The sequence below is a fragment of the Schistocerca cancellata genome, chromosome 7, assembly GCF_023864275.1.
Source record: "Schistocerca cancellata isolate TAMUIC-IGC-003103 chromosome 7, iqSchCanc2.1, whole genome shotgun sequence".
NCBI lineage: Eukaryota > Metazoa > Arthropoda > Insecta > Orthoptera > Acrididae > Schistocerca > Schistocerca cancellata.
The window spans coordinates 575,978,676-575,999,743 of record NC_064632.1 but is presented as its reverse complement, the minus strand read 5'-3'; positions in this window follow the sequence as shown (position 1 = coordinate 575,999,743).

Here is a 21,068-nt window from a genome sequence, read left to right as displayed (position 1 = left end):
TAATGGTACCCGCATCATCAGTTGACGTCATGACTGCCATCTTGGATTATGTCACGGAATGGATGACAGTATTGTCTTGTGGTGGTAGTGTGTACTAGGTCAGTTGGAGTCCTGACCTTGTGGTGAACACACTGGATGATGGTGCTGCCTCTAATTGTTTAAATAAAAACTGGTGCATGATTCTGACAGTTCATGATTAGCAACGATGTTTGCAGAGTCTTTTAGGTGGATTATTATTTTGACAATTTGTGGGTTGTGTAGATCTCTGGACATAAAGGTATTGTATTATTTACGAGTGGTTTGCATGTCTGTAGGCTGTGCAATGCGTTATTTTGACAGTTTACAATCAGCAAGCATGTGTGCAGAGCATTATATATGAGTTATTTAGGAGTAGTTTGCAGGTCTGTAAGCTGTGTGGCATGGAAGAACGTGTGTTCTGTATTACTGTGATAAATATACTCCATCCTTAAATAAATTGTTCTAAAATAAATAAAGTATTCTCCTTGCTCTTTCCAGCAGCCCAGTGCAGGCTGAGTCCTTTTCCCACCAATCCCAAGGAAGTGGTGGCGGCTGGGTGACTTAGATTAGTCCAAATGCCCTTCCTTTCCCATCATTTTCTTAGGTTGTAGAGAGCCCAAGTGACCTTTCTTTACTGCCAAAATTCAAGCTTGGCGCCAGTTCATAGGTTGAAGAGGTGGTCCAATGACTTAGTGGGGGTAGCCAAATTGACGTTTTTCCCGCCATTTTCTTAGGTTACTAGAGATAACTATGGTGTCATGCATTATCCAGATGAAATTTGAACTTCCCGCCATTTTTTCTTTGGGAGGGGAGGGGGATTAAGTTCGTGGAGGTAGCCCAATTTACCTATCTTCCCACCAAAATTCAAACTTCCCGCCAAAATCCGTCTTCTTGGATGACGTCACAGCCGCCATCTTAGATGATGTCATGTGCTGTTGGCAAGTTTACACGCCGTCATCTTGGATGAAATCATCGCCGCCATCTTGGACACATGCAGAGTGGCTCAAAACGCAGGTTGTCCCAAAACTTATGGGGAGTGGATCGCAATTGGTTCACCTCTTACTTTAGCAACAGACAACAAAAGGTCATTATCCACAATGCTGAGACTGGCTGTGATATGGGGTCTGAGTGGGGCACAGTCAGATGGGGGTGCCCAAGGGATCACTGTTGGGGTCACCCCTGTTCCTTATTTATATAAATGATGTGCCTTCTAGTATTACGCATATCTCTAAAATATGTCTGTTTGCTGAGGACACTAGCTTGGCATTAAAGGATGTTGTGTGCAACATTGGCTCGGTTTCAAATAGTGCAGTTCAGGACCTAAGTTCATGGCTTGTAGAAAATAAACTAACGCTAAGTCACAGTAAGACTCAGTTTTTACAGTTTTAACGCACAATTCAACAAAACCCGACGTTTTAATTTCACAGAATGGGCAGATGATTAGTAAAACTGAACAGTTGAAATTTCTAGGTGTTCAGATAGATAGTAAACTGTCATGGAAAGCCCACATTCAGGATCTTTTCAAAGACTTAGTGCTGCCATTTTTACTAGTCAAACGGTATCTGAAGTAAGTGATGGTACGACACGATAATTAGTCTACTTTGCTTATTTTCAATTGCTTATGTCGTATGGTATTATATTTTGGGGTAACTCTTCCCATTCTAAAAGGATATTTTTGGCTCAGAAACGGGCAGTTCTGGCATAAGTGGTGTAAGTTCGCGAACCTCACATTGACCTCTCAATATATATTGTTCACTAGTCTGGGTATAGTGACATTGGCATATATATATATATATATATATATATATATATATATATATATATATATATTGAGAGGCCAATGTCACAGGCAGTTCTGGCAGTAAGTGGTGTAAGTTCGCGAACCTCTTGTCGATGCCTGTTCACTAGTCTGGGTATAGTGACATTGGCATATATATATATATATATATATATATATATATATATATATATATATATATATATATTGAGAGGCCAATGTCACAATACCGAGACTAGTGAACAGGCATCGACAAGAGGTTCGCGAACTTACACCACTTACTGCCAGAACTGCCTGTTTCTGAGCCAAAAATATCCTTTTAGAATGGGAAGAGTTACCCCAAAATATAATACCATACGACATAAGCAATTGAAAATAAGCAAAGTAGACTAATATATATATATATATATATATATATATATATATTACTGTCTTTTCATGTTAACAATGTCAGATTATTGCCAAGAATAAGCAGCTTCCACTCATTTAATGCTCGGCAGAAACCATACCTGCATTTGGATCGGACTTCCTTAAATCTTGTGGAAAAAGGTGTGCAGTGAACTGGTGCATCCAATTTCAGTAAGCTACCACAAGAATTCAAAAGTCCTAGCAGTAATCCACGCGCTTTCAAATCGAACCTAAAAAGTTTCCTCATAGGTCACTCCTATTCTGTCGAGGAGTTCCTAGAAAAATTAAACTGATTCTTATGTTGCATTGTTTGAGTGTGTTTACTTAAACTTATGGCTTGACCTTTTTGCGTTCATAAACATTTTATTTTCATCTATTATTACTTTTACGTTGTAATTTCATGTACTGACACATTCCATGACCTTGGAGATTTGCTCCTCAATTTGGTCCTACAGTACTTGACGTGTAAATAAACAAATAAATTCAGTATGTCCAAGTATTCTGCAGCACACCGACTTTAAGGATATTGCTATGTAAATTTGTACGTTCGTTCTTTTGCGCTTGTTATACACGGGATAAGTGGTCAGACTTTGTCACTATCTAAAACGTAAGAAACATTCGTACTATCGAACATTTGAGGCCTCTAGCACTATCGGCACGTTAGGATACTTCAGTACCGCATGTCAGTGCACCAGCCATTCGACAGGAAGCCATTCGACAATCGAGGAAGCCTAATTAATATGCTGAGACTCTCCGCTCGCTTTGCTCTTAGTAGGGATGCGTGAGTCTGCACAGCGGCCGTGTAGTACAAGTTGTCACTGGGTCACACCCAGCCTCAGTGAATCACTGGTTGCTGACTCCGCAGCTGTTCCGCTGAGAACTGATACCGCAGCACGATAGCAGCCGCATAGGCACCAGGTGGACTGTGATGTCAGAGAGCTAGCGAGTGAATCATTTCAGAGAGATAACTGACTCATTCTTCGCAGGTGACACAGGAATTCCGAACCTCTGCATTATCTGCAGAAACGATTTCACCTGTGACACCGAATGAGGCTGATAAGAGATAAGCGATTAGTTTCGTCAGATATCACACAATGCAACAGATCTTGCCCCGTTCTGCAAGTTTGTCACAAACGCGTTATGATACCAAGTGGTACTGAACGGCGTCCTGTAAATTTTGCCGATTGGAATTTTCGTCCGCAAATAAAGAGGGAAGGTGCACTGATCACTCCATCTGAGCTGCAACTTTCCCGAGAATTACTTGTAACATCTATTTTTGGCCTATTTTGTATCTGTATTTATATTTCTATGTCAGTTGGTAGTATTCCTTATGTATAATGTTGTATCTGTCGTAGAAATTCTTTGACTATGTATATACATTTTAGTTATGTGAATTTTTGAACGATGTTGTTTCAATTACGCTTGTGAGTTTAAATAACTACTGAAATGGTTGTCATTTACTGTACTATAAATGACTTGGTCCATAATTACGTAACATAGGGTTAAATGTAAAACATGTGGGCAAGCCTCGCAGCTACGGAAGTAGTCTGGCGGAGTGGGAAAGTTGTGGTTGGCGTGCAAGTGGCAACTCGTCCTTTGTGGCGGGTAAAGAGTCTTGGCCGAGCAGTGCTGTGGTTGACACCTCGCTAGCAGCAGCGGATCATTGTGGCTCATATTCTTGATGTTTTGAGGCCAGAAGAGCTTCAGGGCAGTAATGATGGGCCTCGGATGCTGCTTTTAGTGATACCATCATCGTGGCATGGTTTTTGTCCCTATAAAAGTGTAATTTCGACGCGGAGGAGATATTAACAGGGCAAGGCCAACAGTATTGCTACGCCTGCATCGCCGCCAGATTAACAGCCACTGCAAATTACGCCACCTGTACCACCAGCCTTTCATTAAATTGTTTATATTTGGCACTCTGTAAATGGACCAATTATTTATGAAATTGGGTTGATTTTATTACAATAATTGTAGCGTTGCTAAAAACTCTATATTACACCCGTGATTATCACAAACCTGGACAGGAATCCTATCCTAGCGAATTTAATTCCGAGTGCTCTATTTTATTATGAGAAATTGTTTGAACTTGAATTTAATGTTTTTTCGTCATTTGCACAGCCAATTGTAATTTTGAGTAGGCCAAATTACTGCTTATGAAAGCACGTTTTTCATTTAAAGATCTATAGTTTGTTGTGCTTTACTTAATTAATAATTAATGATAAGAATACTTACAATTTCTAAACGCAAAATCTCCAAGATTAGTGAAGTTTTACTGAGGCTCGAAATTTTGTGCGGATTTCAATGCGAGATGCATTTAACAGTTTCCACAACGAAACTCGTTCTAGAAATGTGGCGGAAAATCCAAAGACATACTGGTCCCATGTTAAGTAAACCAACGGAAAGGCTCAGTAAGTACCTTTACTGCGCGACAGCGACGGTGACGTTACTGATGACAGTGCCACTCAAGTGTAGTTAGTAAATGCATTTTCCGAAATTCCTTCACCAAAGAAGACGAAGTAAATATTCCAGAATTCGGAATGAGAACAGCTGCAAACCTAATTTAGTAGTAGATATCCCTGGTGTTGCAAAGCAACTGAAGTTACACTGTCAGTGACAGAGGAAATGATCAAATATCTTTTAAAAAAGTCTCTAATGCATAAGAAAAGAAGGTCTAATGCATTTGATTCTGATGTTCTTTAGTAACAATTAATTTTCAGTAGTAAGCTCCTTGCTTTTCCTGGCCTGTTTAAAGATAATCAACAATTTAGTAAGGAAGTTTAATTTTTAAAGGACTACATCTAAATTTACTTTAGTAGATTTACATCTACTATAAATGTTTGCAGCCAAACTTAAATAAAAAATATTTGAGGTGCCAAAATTGTCAACCTTAGGATCAGATCAGTTTTGGGATGTCAATTTTAGGTGCAATTCAAATGTTTAGTTCCCATTTTCTTTTACAAAAGCGTATACTATCAGTTCAACAAACCATTATACTTCAGGTGATAGTTACGATTCTGAAGCTTCAGAAAATTATTTTAGAACTCACAATTATTTAATAGTATGGCCATAATATTGGAGGGTAGAAAAAAGTTATCTTAACGTGACAACAATAGGGATACTTTTGTGAGGCTTGAAACACTTTTTAATTTTTACATTAAAGGCTGATTCGCATCACACTTTGCACAGGCTTTGGACCGTCAAAATGATAAATGACCATTTACCATTCTAGCGTGTGTAAAATCAGCCTAAAGACGCTGAACTAATATACACTCTATTTACAATTACAACTTAATATTAGCTCCTATGATGCTGCTTCACTGTTTTAATAATTTTATCTCAGTAGTCTGCGAGGACTCTGTGGTCTTCATAGTTTTTTAATACATTATTTTTAACGTATTTTTATCCAGTTTCTGAATATGGGTAATGGCTTTCAAGCAAGGCCTAATGTTGCCAGTCTCTTCATAATTCTTTACGATTCTCTCTATCCTGTCGTCCAGCTTCAAGTACTTCTTCTCCGTCTTCTTACCTTCAAGATTCATTTCCAATTTCATGTACATGCAGTTTGTGAGCTCTGCTTCCGTTTTCAACCACTCCGTCAAATAGTTGATCAGAGGGTGAGGGTTTCCAATAATACTATTTATTTTGTTGTGCCACCCTTCAACAGAATTCGTCGTTCGGTGCCTTTTTCCGTAACAGTCCCACATTCCTATTGCGATATCCTCATTCTCTAACCAGTTATCCGCAAAGTAGTCAAAAAATTGGGAGAACCTTCCGCTATCAGGAGCTTCTGCATGAATCTCAATCCATCCATTGCTTACGTCCTCCGGTTTTAGAACTGCCAGCGCTGCACACATGCTGACGTGAAGTCTTAATCCTCGTTATAGCGGTACTCCTCAGTTAGACCGAGAATTCGAATTCTTCTAGATAAACTCTTCTTCCTATGGAAATAGAATCCATTTATTTCAGTTGTGGGAAAAACTTGACGAATGGCCGATATAGCTGCTGCCTCAAAGTCCACCTTTACTTGTTTAGGAAACCACTCAGAGACTGCCTATTTTATCAAACGAAACAAACGAAGATATGTATCTTTCTTCTTATTAGGGAGCAGTGCAAATACAGTAGGAAGAATATTTATTTCTTCAATCGGACCTCCTAAGTCTGCGTGTATGGTGTAGATCTGTGTCAACTGCTTGTTGCATCTCTTAAATGTTCCATCCATAAAAAATGGGAACATGTTTTTAAATTTTCTTTTCCTTTGCTTCCACTAAAAATCATTATTCTCACCTCTAATCTATCGTCTTCCAAAAGAAAACTACTGCCATCTCCCATTTTTAATAGATCTTCATGAAGCTCAATTTCATAAGAGTTCTTAGGCTCTTGTTGGTTCCCCTGCTCTTGACTCCATCGACGACGCATGGTTCTCTTCATAGAGTCTGAATTGGGCATCACTGTAACAAAGTCATAAACTTTATTATGTAGGTTTCCCATTTCATCCGCGTATATCTCCGATAACTGTATAGGTTCTTCTTGAGACCTTCTCTTCGCCCTTTCCACTTGCTTTCTCACTTTCAGCGCCTCATCGTCAGGTGATCCACAGAGTTGTTCTAATACGTTCAACACCTCTCCGTTCCTCGAAAGCAGCTGTCCCTTGCAATTATCCGCTTTTCGGCGTAAGCACATTCATGTAACAACACCTTCTTTAGATTCCCTCTATTTAAGATATGCGTTGCCTTTCTAATGAGCAGGGGGCCTGCCCTTGTTGGTTGTAATAACTTCCATACTGATGGTCACGTTAGGAACTTCGAAAGCGAACTGGGCTGGCGGGTGAGGAGGAGGAGGAAGGGGAGGAGGAGGAGGGGGGAGGGGGAGACAAGGGACCCAACCCTTCGGAGCAGGTAAAATCGTGGCAAATGTCCGGCGTGGCAACTGTCCGGACACCATTGCAAAGGTCCCCATCTGTTGTCTCAGGGATCGAGATGTGGTTGCACGATCCGTTGCAGCCATGCGGATAAGATGCCTGTCATCTCGACTGCTAGTGATACGAGGCTGTTGGGATCCAGCACGGCTTTCCGTATTACCCTCCTGAAGCCACCGATTCCATACTCTTCTAACAGTCATTGGATCTCGACCAACGCGATCAGCAATGTCGCGATACGATAAACCGCAATCGCGATAGGCTACAATCCGATCTTTATCAAAGTCGGAAACGTGATGGTACGGATTTCTTCTCCTTACACGAGGCATCACAACGTTTCACCAGGTAACGCTGGTCAACTGCTGTTTGTGTATGAGAAATCGGTTGCATACTTTCCTCATGTCAGCACGTTGTAGGTGTCGCCACAGGCGCCAACCTTGTGTGAATGCTCTGAAAAGCTAATCATTTGCATATCACAGCATCTTCTTCCTGTCGGTTAAATTTCGCGTCTGTAGCACATCTTCGTGGTGTAGCAATATGAATGGCCAGTGGTGTATAAGCACTAGAGAGACCACTGCAAATGTGAAATGCCGGAACATAGATAACAGGAATAACCACCAGAATATTGAGTGCAAGCATGCAAAAGTACATATACACTCCTGGAAATTGAAGTAAGAACACCGTGAATTCATTGTCCCAGGAAGGGGAAACTTTATTGACACATTCCTGGGGTCAGATACATCACATGATCACACTGACAGAACCACAGGCACATAGACACAGGCAACAGAGCATGCACAATGTCGGCACTAGTACAGTGTATATCCACCTTTCGCAGCAATGCAGGCTGCTATTCTCCCATGGAGACGATCGTAGAGATGCTGGATGTAGTCCTGTGGAACGGCTTGCCATGCCATTTCCACCTGGCGCCTCAGTTGGACCAGCGTTCGTGCTGGACGTGCAGACCGCGTGAGACGACGCTTCATCCAGTCCCAAACATGCTCAATGGGGGACAGATCCGGAGATCTTGCTGGCCAGGGTAGTTGACTTACACCTTCTAGAGCACGTTGGGTGGCACGGGATACATGCGGACGTGCATTGTCCTGTTGGAACGGCAAGTTCCCTTGCCGGTCTATGAATGGTAGAACGATGGGTTCGATGACGGTTTGGATGTACCGTGCACTATTCAGTGTCCCCTCGACGATCACCAGTGGTGTAGGGCCAGTGTAGGAGATCGCTCCGCACACCATGGTGCCGGGTGTTGGCCCTGTGTGCCTCGGTCGTATGCAGTCCTGATTGTGGCGCTCACCTGCACGGCGCCAAACACGCATACGACCATCATTGGCACCAAGGCAGAAGCGACTCTCATCGCTGAAGACGACACGTCTCCATTCGTCCCTCCATTCACGCCTGTCGCGACACCACTGGAGGCGGGCTGCACGATGTTGGGGCGTGAGCGGAAGACGGCCTAACGGTGTGCGGGACCGTAGCCCAGCTTCATGGAGACGGTTGCGAATGGTCCTCGCCGATACCCCAGGAGCAACAGTGTCCCTAATTTGCTGGGAAGTGGCGGTGCGGTCCCCTACGGCACTGCGTAGGGTCCTCTGGTCTTGGCGTGCATCCGTGCGTCGCTGCGGTCCGGTCCCAGGTCGACGGGCACGTGCACCTTCCGCCGACCACTGGCGACAACATCGATGTACTGTGGAGACCTCACGCCCCACGTGTTGAGCAATTCGGCGGTACGTCCACCCGGCCTCCCGCATGCCCACTATACGCCCTCGCTCAAAGTCCGTCAACTGCACATTCGGTTCACGTCCACGCTGTCGCGGCATGCTACCAGTGTTAAAGACTGCGATGGAGCTCCGTATGCCACGGCAAACTGGCTGACACTGACGGCGGCGGTGCACAAATGCTGCGCAGCTAGCGCCATTCGACGGCCAACACCGCGGTTCTTGGTGTGTCCGCTGTGCCGTGCGTGTGATCATTGCTTGTACAGCCCTCTCGCAGTGTCCGGAGCAAGTATGGTGGGTCTGACACACCGGTGTCAATGTGTTCTTTTTTCCATTTCCAGGAGTGTACATCTACATCTACATCCATACTCCGCAAGCCACCTGACGGTGTGTGACGGAGGGTAGGACAAACTTTATTGCCTGTAATATAACATACAGTCACCATTAATCTTTATTTTACAATTTCCATTCCCGCTTTGGCCCATATAAACAGGTACTCGTCTGCATTTAATTTCTTCTTTCTTCTAGTACTCAAAACAAATGGCATAGATGGAACAAGCGTACCATATGGAACTTTAGACAGCAATCCTGTTGTCTCAGATATACTCCAAGTTTTCCATGCCAAAATGTTAGCATCTGGAAATGCTTCAAGGCCACCATAGTCACAATGATAACCCCACACTACAGCAAGTGTGAGAGCCATGTACTACCTCCAAACACAGCCTGGACATCACATGTGAAGTTCAGGCGCAGTCCTCGAAACACATTAGGACCTCCAATCAGTTGTTGTTTATTAAACTGTCCAGCCGAGTCATTATCAATAGCTTTCAAAGCACGATACACGGGAACGCTGCGCCGCAAGCAACGTCGCCATGCACGTCGCCGAGGCATTGCTGTGTGGCGCGTTAACACAGGTGAACGCAGCAAGCCGACGCCCAGCGAGACACCCAGAGCTACGCGTCCGCACTCCTCGACGTTCGCAGAGCGAATGGGACGCTACGTGATGCGGCGCAGCTGCAGCCAGCGCTCCTGATCGTGACGTCAACGTCCGGTTCCAGCGCTCCAGCTCGGCGCCAGCGCGCCTTAGGCCGGTATTACACTATCAAATTTCTTTGTCAAAGATTTGATCAAAGATGTGATCCAATATTCCGTCCAATATATTTGACAAAGATCTTTGACGTAGCGCTAGAAGGGGTATTACCAGGCCCCCACAACCGCACGAGTGGTCGACTGTGAAAAGCGGACAAATTGAATAGCTGGGCGGCGGCCATTAGAGTGGTAAACTGACGCGCGGAGTTCGAATGTTTATACATCGCTTTTGGTTATAAAATGCCTGCCCTTGACTTAGGTCACAAACATAATGCCTCATTTAAATACGTTACTACAATATACTTTTTAATTTATGAACAAACAGCAACTAGTCACTGTTTATGAATTTATCTTACGTACTACATGGAATCTGCCGTAGCTAAAAGTTATGTACTGGACCCCTAGCATTTTTCGTAGTTCATTTACGATAGATGTACGCAAAATGCATCAAAATACTCGAAGATTTGCCCACTATATTAATAGATATTTTCTGACTCTACCTTGCTTTAGATTTTACGACGAGAAGTGCGTTATATATGGCATAGTGCTTTGGCAACTCACGACCAAATTATCAAGTTTCATCCTAACCTAGACCATGAAAACACAACCGATCAGCCAACTTTCTTCAAAATGATCAGAACATATAAAATAGTATTCTGTCGGTCGGAAATCTTGCCTCCTGACAGCGTCTAACCATTTTTGTAACAGCTGTGGTTTTGAGAAAGGAAACCTGCAAATAGATGCACAGACATTATGATAACACCGTGTTACAAAGACATTTATTAAACAAGTGCACTGACATACAAAACAATTTAAGATATCCACATACCTGTGAAATGTAATATTCGTTCCTTTCTCGAATTTATTTGTACAATTAATCGCTGCACAACTCTTCACCATTGCACTTCTTTTGATTGGAACGTACAGACAGTAGAATTACGAGTAACAAATATACAACGTTGAATCAGGGTCTTCATAAACAACAATACTACACTACACATCAGACTACAACCACTATAATGGCGTCCAGCCGAAGGTTCAAATTATCCCGCGACTGCAGCGCCATCAGTGAGTCTAGTTATTTTTTACAAGGTCTTTGGGTATTACACTGTCATCAAATTTTTCGTCGAAGTTCAAGATGGCTGACAACAACTTGTTATTAACCGCAGCAGTTGTACGTACCCCAATTGCATTGTGTGCACATGCGGAAAAGAAGTGGGGGAAAACTGGAACCATGCATACGAGGTTGACAGTCTTAAAGTCCTGGGATTACAACTTGATAATAAATTCAGTTGGGAGGAGCACACCACAGAACTGCAGAAAGGCCTTAACAAATCTGTATTTGCGATTCGAGTGTTAGCAGACATAGGAAACATAAAAATGAAAAAGCTTGCATACTTTCATTCCATAATGTCATGTGGGATAATATTTTGGGGTAAGTCTTGAAGTCAAACAAGTTTTCAAGGTCCAAAAGCGCGTAATACGTATTATTTGTGGAGTAAATTCACGGACCTCCTGCAGAAACCTCTTCAAAGAACTGGGTATACTAACTACTGCCTCTCAGTATATTTACTTCTTAATGAAATTTGTGGTAAATAATATACACTCCTGGAAATGGAAAAAAGAACACATTGACACCGGTGTGTCAGACCCACCATACTTGCTCCGGACACTGCGAGAAGGCTGTACAAGCAATGATCACACGCACGGCACAGCAGACACACCAGGAACCGCGGTGTTGGCCGTCGAATGGCGCTAGCTGCGCAGCATTTGTGCACCGCCGCCGTCAGTGTCAGCCAGTTTGCCGTGGCATACGGAGCTCCATCGCAGTCTTTAACACTGGTAGCATGCCGCGACAGCGTGGACGTGAACCGTATGTGCAGTTGACGGACTTTGAGCGCGGGCGTATAGTGGGCATGCGGGAGGCCGGGTGGACGTACCGTCGAATTGCCCAACACGTGGGGCGTGAGGTCTCCACAGTACATCGATGTTGTCGCCAGTGGTCGGCGGAAGGTGCACGTGCCCGTCGACCTGGGACCGGACCGCAGCGACGCACGGATGCACGCCAAGACCGTAGGATCCTACGCAGTGCCGTAGGGGACCGCACCGCCACTTCCCAGCAAATTAGGGACACTGTTGCCCTGGGGTATCGGCGAGGACCATTCGCAACCGTCTCCATGAAGCTGGGCTACGGTCCCGCACACCGTTAGGCCGTCTTCCGCTCATGCCCCAACATCGTGCAGCCCGCCTCTAGTGGTGTCGCGACAGGCGTGAATGGAGGGACGAATGGAGACGTGTCGTCTTCAGCGATGAGAGTCGCTTCTGCCTTGGTGCCAATGATGGTCGTATGCGTGTTTGGCGCCGTGCAGGTGAGCGCCACAATCAGGACTGCATACGACCGAGGCACACAGGGCCAACACTCGGCATCATGGTGTGGGGAGCGATCTCCTACACTGGCCGTACACCACTGGTGATCGTCGAGGGGACACTGAATAGTGCACGGTACATCCAAACCGTCATCGAACCCATCGTTCTACCATTCCTAGACCAGCAAGGGAACTTGCTGCTCCAACAGGACAATGTACGTCCGCATGTATCCCGTGCCACCCAACGTGCTCGAGAAGGTGTAAGTCAACTACCCTGGCCAGCAAGATCTCCGGATCTGTCCCCCATTGAGCATGTTTGGGACTGGATGAAGCGTCGTCTCACGCGGTCTGCACGTCCAGCACGAACGCTGGTCCAACTGAGGCGCCAGGTGGAAATGGCATGGCAAGCCGTTCCACAGGACTACATCCAGCATCTCTACGATCGTCTCCATGGGAGAATAGCAGCCTCCATTGCTGCGAAAGGTGGATATACACTGTACTAGTGCCGACATTGTGCATGCTCTGTTGCCTGTGTCTATGTGCCTGTGGTTCTGTCAGTGTGATCATGTGATGTATCTGACACCAGGAATGTGTCAATAAAGTTTCCCCTTCCTGGGACAATGAATTCACGGTGTTCTTATTTCAATTTCCAGGAGTGTATCTCTTTTTCCAACAAACAACTCAGTTCATACATACAATACCAGGAACAAAAATGATCTGCACAAGGACTTAAAAGCACTTACTTTAGTTCAAAAAGGGGTCCACTACTCAGGCACACTCATCTTCAATAATTTGCCAAAAAACATAAAAAAATTAGTTAGAAATAAAGATCAGTTTAAAAGGAGCCTGAAAGACTTACTACTGGCTAACTCCTTCTACTCCATTGGCGAAATTTTTAATAGAAAGAAATTATGTATTGTATTTATACATACTATTAGTATTCTTATTTCAGCTTTAAAAAAATCGACATGTTCCACATCCACGAGGCTCTCCTCAGCACGGATCTATGGAACGAAAAAGTAATCTAATCTGGGTGAAGCCGTGGGTTTTACGACGACACGATAAAAGCATTCAACAAAACTTGTTACGTGAGCTTACATTGGAAGACGTCAAGTCGTACATCAATTACTTAAGAATGGATGAGCATACATTTCTGTATGTGCTCAATGAAGTGTATCCTCATATCACAAAGCACAACATTCACTTACGAACTGCTACATCTTAAGAAGACAGGCTCACTATAACACTCCGATTCCTTGCTACAGGAGAGGGTTATGTTAGGTTAGGTTAGGTTACGTTAGGTCAGGTTAGGTCTCCAATCTTCTTAATCTATTTTTGTATTCAGGGTGCCTCACGTTGTAAAGCGCCTCATCAGCTTCAGACATCTACAAACAACTACAAAATGTAGTTGTCGGCACACACCAATTGTATTTACCGGCAATGGTTGTAAAAACACTACAGACGACAGTACGCTGCAGCGATGCTAGCGCTCCATGTGGTAACATGTCACATTGCAGTGAACAGAAGACAAGCGGTTTCTTTGATCAAATATACAGCGAGGCCCTAGATTTGATCAAATATTGGACGACATTTGACAAAGTCCCTATTACACTATCAAATATCTTGGACAAAGATATTGGACAAAGAAATTTGATAGTGTAATACCGGCCTTATCAGTCCCGATTGTGCAACCGGAATATGAGTTTTCAAGCAACACGGTCCTAGTAAAACTAGGGACCGTGTTGCGCCCCCCGTTCGAATCGCCCGCCACAGGCTGCCCAGCCAATCAGAAGCCGCGCGGCAGCCGCCGCCGCGGCTAGAGTCCGCTTCAAGGCAATTTGTTGTACTGTTCCTTGATCTCAGTTTGTGGCATGGAGTTCCATGTCTTTTGCACTTGGTCGGTCAATAAGGAGATAGTTAATGCTGTTTGTCGATGACGCTGTTGTTGCCGTCTGGCGATGTCCCGTTATGCTCGACTGGAGACAGATCTCGTAATCGAGCAGGCCAAGGCAACATGTCGGCACTCTGTAGAGCATGTTGGGTTACAATAGTGACATGGGCGAGCGTTATCCTGTTGGAAAACAACCCCTGGAATGAGATTTTCACTCTGCAGCAGAGTGTGCGCTGATATGAAACTTCCTGGCAGATTAAAACTGTGTGCCCGACCGAGACTCGAACTCGGGACCTTTGCCTTTCGCAGGCAAGTGCTCTACAATCTGAGCTACCGAAGCACGACTCACGCCCGGTACTCACAGCATCACTTCTGCCAGTACCTCGTCTCCTACCTTCCAAACTTTACAGAAGCTCTCCTGCGAACCTTGCAGAACTAGCACTCCTGAAAGAAAGGATATTGCGGAGACATGGCTTAGCCACAGCCTAGGGGATGTTTCCAGAATGAGATTTTCACTCTGCAGCGGAGTGTGCGCTGATATGAAACTTCCTGGCAGATTAAAACTGTGTGCCCGACGGAGACTCGAACTCGGGACCTTTGCCTTTAGCGGGCAAGTGCTCTACAATCTGAGCTAGCGAAGCACGACTCACGCCCGGTACTCACAGCATCACTTCTGCCAGTACCTCGTCTCCTACCTTCCAAACTTTACAGAAGCTCTCCTGCGAACCTTGCAGAACTAGCACTCCTGAAAGAAAGGATATTGCGGAGACATGGCTTAGCCACAGCCTAGGGGATGTTTCCAGAATGAGATTTTCACTCTGCAGCGGAGTGTGCGCTGATATGAAACTTCCTGGCAGATTAAAACTGTGTGCCCGATCGAGACTCGAACTCGGGACCTTTGCCTTTCGCAGGCAAGTGTTCTACCAACTGAGCTACCGAAGCACGACTCACGCCCGGTACTCACAGCATCACTTCTGCCAGTACCTCGTCTCCTACCTTCCAAACTTTACAGAAGCTCTCCTGCGAACCTTGCAGAACTAGCACTCCTGAAAGAAAGGATATTGCGGAGACATGGCTTAGCCACAGCCTAGGGGATGTTTCCAGAATGAGATTTTCACTCTGCAGCGGAGTGTGCGCTGATATGAAACTTCCTGGCAGATTAAAACTGTGTGCCCGACCGAGACTCGAACTCGGGATCTTTGCCTTTCGCAGGCAAGTGTTCTACCAACTGAGCTACCGAAGCACGACTCACGCCCGGTACTCACAGCATCACTTCTGCCAGTACCTCGTCTCCTACCTTCCAAACTTTACAGAAGCTCTCCTGCGAACCTTGCAGAACTAGCACTCCTGAAAGAAAGGATATTGCGGAGACATGGCTTAGCCACAGCCTGGGGGATGTTTCCAGAATGAGATTTTCACTCTGCAGCGGAGTGTGCGCTGATATGAAACTTCCTGGCAGATTAAAACTGTGTGCCCGACCGAGACTCGAACTCGGGACCTTTGCCTTTCGCGGGCAAGTGCTCTACCAACTGAGCTACCGAAGCACGACTCACGCCTGGTACTCACAGAGCACTTACCCGCGAAAGGCAAAGGTCCCGAGTTCGAGTCTCGGTCGGGCACACAGTTTTAATCTGCCAGGAAGTTTCAACCCCTGGAATGCTCTTCATGAATAGCAGCACAACAGATAGAATCCCCGAGATTGGTTTACAAATTTGCCGTTTGGGTGCATGGAATAACAACACGAGTGCCCCTGCTGTCATATGAAATCGCACCCCAGACCATTGATTCAAGTGTAGGTTCAGTGCATCTTGCATGTAGACAGGTTGTTTACAGGCCACCAACTAGCCTCCATCAACCAAAACATAGCCATCACTGGCACAGGCAGAACCAACTGTCGTCAGGGAACACAAAAGACCTCCACCCTGCCCTCCAATGAGCTCTCGATTGACTCTATTGAAGTCGCCAATGGTGGTGGCTTGAGATCAGTGGAATGTACGCCACAGGGCGTCTGTCTCGGATCTGCGCTTGAAGTAACCTACGTGTTCGTAGTGGCACTGTGATGCCAATTTCTGATGAAACTGCTGCTGCAGATACAGTAACGATGCGCCAGAGACAGACGCCGAACACGATGGTCATCCCCCTTGTGCCACGTGGCCGTCCTGAGCCGTACATTTCCGTGACCACCGCTGCCAACAGTCACTTAACAATGGCTGCATGCCTGCCAAGTCTTTCTACAGTATCGCAAAGGGAACATCCAGCTTCTCGTAGCCGTATTACTTGACCTCAGTGTTGCCAATTCTAAAAAACCCAAGTCGCTAGATTCAATATCAAAAGTCGCTAGAAAGTCCCTAAAACTGATTTTACTAGAGGTCTACTGAAAATTTCGTGCTGTGAATGGTGCAATAAGCCAGTGGGGGTAATAAAATATTAATAAAAATAGTCTCATACATAATTGCTATATTGTCTTAATTAAATGACGCATCTCTTGCAACAACATACATATAAATTACGCTAACGTATAATTAAACATGTTATCATAATTGAAGCAACACATAGATTGTTGTTTCCATCACAGTAGTAAAATATACTAAAAATATACAACTATATTTGTAACAAAAGAAAGCAAGAACTCAAATTAGGTTATAAAATATATACATACCGACTGTGAGCTATTCATCGTAGTCACTCAGAAGATCGAATAACTCTTCTGTTTCATGCTTTGACAGAACTGTAGTTGGTATTCACTGAGGCGTGTGAAACTGCAAGCTTCAGAGAGTGACAAATGCAACGGATCAATACCAAATGCTTCAAACCATATTCTCTCTTGAGTTGCTCGAAAAGCCCATTGTTTATTCCAACTATTGCAGAAGCATTATCTGTGCCAATTCCTACCATATTAGCGATTAGAAGTTTGAGATCTTTCAAAGAATTCACAAGAACAGCAGTCAGATTTCTTGCATCTGCAGTTTCTACTACAGCGAGTTTGAGAAATGCTGATCTAATGGTTTGGTTATTTACACCATAGTACCGTATAACGATACCTAGCATTTTAGATATTGATACATTTGTGGATTCATCCATTAGTACACTGTATTTTTGGTTACCTATATCTTCAACCAATTATTGTGTAAAATATTGAGCCAAAACTTCAGTTATGATGTTAGTGCACTTTGTACGATGTAATTGCATGATTTTAGCGCCCTCTTCACCGGAAAATAAAGAAAGGGCGCCTTCCTCTCTGCTTGCTATTCTAACTGTAGTTTTCGGAACAATTTTCACAGGTAAGGTGGTTTGTGTTTTTTTTTAATCAATTTTTTTGTTTATGCTTAATAGTTTTCGAATGCTTTCTAATATCACACAATTTAGCATAAAACTCTGTTGCACATACTTGACATCTTGCCTTGGATAAGTCTCCAATGACTGGTTTCAGCCACCCATTGAATTCAGGTTCTGCTTCCCACGCATCCTGATATTTTTTAGCGTACTGCTTCTTCTTCTGCGGTAAATTCATTATGTAAGCCACCACAACATAAGTTTCACCAATTTATAATCACTGAAAATACATTAAAACTCAGGCGACCTAGAGGTCATGAAACAATCTACTCACTCAGTAACTCGATATCAGTCCTATTGTTCATTGTTTAAAACGAAATATTGTCTGAGATACCCCCACCGAATTGTTTTTGCGTTACCACTGTGCATGTGTTAATGATTTGACTGCGAGCTAACATTTCGAAAAATTAAAGGTTGCTGGAGAGAAATGTATTTTATTAAACTTTTACGTATGTTTTCTGTCAATTCGAAAAATAAATGGAGTTGAAAAGTTGAAGAATTATAGATCGATACGCTATCGACGATAACAGGCTAGTGAGTAATGAATAATGAATTCTTCTATAGTCAAGGTTTTCTTACTCTGTATGCAATTCCCACATTCAGGTTTACTAAATGCTGAACAATGCTACATGATCTGCTAAAAACTTAATTTAACTCGGTAAATCTAAAACAAAGTCAGTGTAGTACCCATTCTATAGTTAAAATCTTAGTTTTGTAAATGAAAATACTGGCCCAAAATAGTTTTGATTTGTACTTCAAAAGTCGTCAGTACTCCAAAAGTCGCCAGATAAGTCGCTAAATAATTTTTGTCGCTAAAAAGTTTTTTTTGTCGCTAAGACGAAGGCAAAAGTCGCCATTTCTAGCGACAAAGTCGCTAAATTGGCAACACTGCTTGACCTCGTTCAGACTCAGTGAGTGTTAGTAATGGCATCTTTGTTGCCGTCGGCATTGTTGACTAACATCAACTCACGACGTCCGGTCTCAAAGGTAACTAACGCTCACGACCGTTACAGGGTTTATTTAAGGCAAAACTGATTTGCATAGTGGCGCTTCTAGTGCAAAACAGGCCTACCAACTCTCGTATTTTAGTTCAAATGGTTCAAATGGTTCTGAGCACTATGGGACTTTATATCTGAGGTCATCAGTCGTCTAGAACTTAGAACTAATTACACCTAACTAACCCAGGGACATCACACTCATCCATGCCTGAGGCAGGATTCAAACCTGCGACCGTAGCGGTCGCGCCGTTCCAGACTGAAGCGCCTAGAACCGCTCGGCCATACCGGCCGGCCTATATTATAAGTGACGTTTATTTTACCTATAATTTCGACATGAATAATAAAATATATTCGGTTCCCTCTTATATGTATAATTACGTTCCGTTGGTACCATTTAATTTACTGCCTATGCACTGATTAGTATCGGATGAATGGTCTTCAAAAAATTTCATCTCTGTCCTTCGAAGCAATTTACTTATTCTCTTGATTCTTACTGGTATCGCAAGGACAATCGATGACGCAGGCTTCTCTCTTGTGTCCAATATTCTATATATTGTGTCACACATACTCGACTAGAAATTTTTGCTATGTTCTTTTTCTGCATCATTCACACCAATTAATACCCATAAATTGTGGTAAAAATGATGTTTTTCGGGATTACATACTTCTCCTTGTGCTCCGTCTCCGAGATGTCATAAATCTTGTTCACTTGAGATTTTTTTTAATTTTCATATGTCCTGAAAACATGGTTATCAATAATGTTTCCATAGTACATTTCAGGTCATGAAATGACACTCGGATTCCTGAGAACTGTTTTCAGAGAAGAAACTATTCTTGATACTCGGCCAACAATGAATGTAAAAATTTTCCGTGAAACCCAGGAAGAACAACGAGGAGCATCGCCATTATGAGGAATGCAGAATTATTTTGCAAGTTGCCTTTCAATGTCATGAGACTACAGCAGTTTCGTATACATGACTCGGCCTTATTACTAGAAAGAGTGCGAGGCTGGAAATGTCATAAGTGGAAATTGTAACTTCGTCATTTCGCATCTGTGACGTATAATGTTCGTAAAGAGTTGATAGTTTGTGGCGCATCCGAAGATAAAGCTCCAAGAAATTTAAGGGATGATTATAACACCGCCGATAGGTGAAGTGAATCACAGTTTCAATGGATTTGTCAGCAGAGTAACCCACGCACCTTTGGACGCTATTCGATAAGTCGATCGAGTACGTGCCATTTTTCCTCCTATCTGCTTCCTCGTCTCACGCTTAACCTTACACATTCCACAACTGCGTCACAGAGTTTCTCCTATGTGCTGTAGCAAATACAGGTATTATTCCATGTTTTTCTAGTTTTCCATTCATTTTATGAAAGGGGAGATGTATAACTATTTCTGCTGTGTGTTTGTGAACGCATTCTGTATCCCTGTCACAGTGGGCTTCTCTAGGAAAGCGCCCACAGTGAGCTAGGCCTTATCCCGATAGGTTCTGTTTAAATACTGGGAATCAGTGGCAAAACAATACACCGGTAAGATCAGCACTAATTCTTGCATCCGCCCTCAAAAGACATTCCCAAAAATCTAGATTCTCATTACAAGTGAGTTCCTGGAGAACCCCACTGATGTGTTGGGATGCCTGTACCTGGCTGGTCCTATAAACGCCGTCTAGCTCCCAGCAGAAGTAGCCTTTGGCTCACGGAGTCCTCAGTGACACTCCAAGTTTAAACGCAGCCAAAACCTCTCAGACAAATAGAAGCTAAACGATGTCAAAGTCAGCGTAAGGAGGGCTATGCGTGAAGCGTTCAGTGAATTCGAAAGTAAAATTCTATGTACCGACTTGACAGAAAATCCTGGGAAGTTCTGGTCTTACGTTAAATCAGTAAGTGGCTCGAAACAGCATATCCAGACACTCCGGGATGATGAAGGCATTGAAACAGAGGATGACACGCGTAAAGCTGAAATACTAAACACCTTTTTCCAAAGCTGTTTCACAGAGGAAGACCGCACTGCAGTTCCTTCTCTAAATCCTCGCACAAACGAAAAAATGGCTGACATCGAAATAAGTGTCCAAGGAATAGAAAAGCAACTGGAATCACTCAACAGAGGAAAGTCCACTGGACCTGATGGGATACCAATTCGATTCTACACAGAGTACGCGAAAGAACTTGCCCCACTTCTAACAGCCGTGTACCGCAAGTCTCTAGAGGAACGGAAGGTTCCAAATGATTGGAAAAGAGCACAGGTAGTCCCAGTCTACAAGAAGGGTGGTCGAGCAGATGCGCAAAACTATAGACGTCGATCTGTTGTAGAATTTTAGAACACGTTTTTTGCTCGAGTATCATGTCGTTTTTGGAAACCCAGAATCTACTATGTAGGAATCAACATGGATTCCGGAAACAGCGATCGTATGAGACCCAACTCGCTTTATTTGTTCATGAGACCCAGAAGATATTAGATACAGGCTCCCAGGTAGATGCTATTTTCCTTGACTTCCGGAAGGCGTTCGATACAGTTCCGCACTGTCGCCTGATAAACAAAG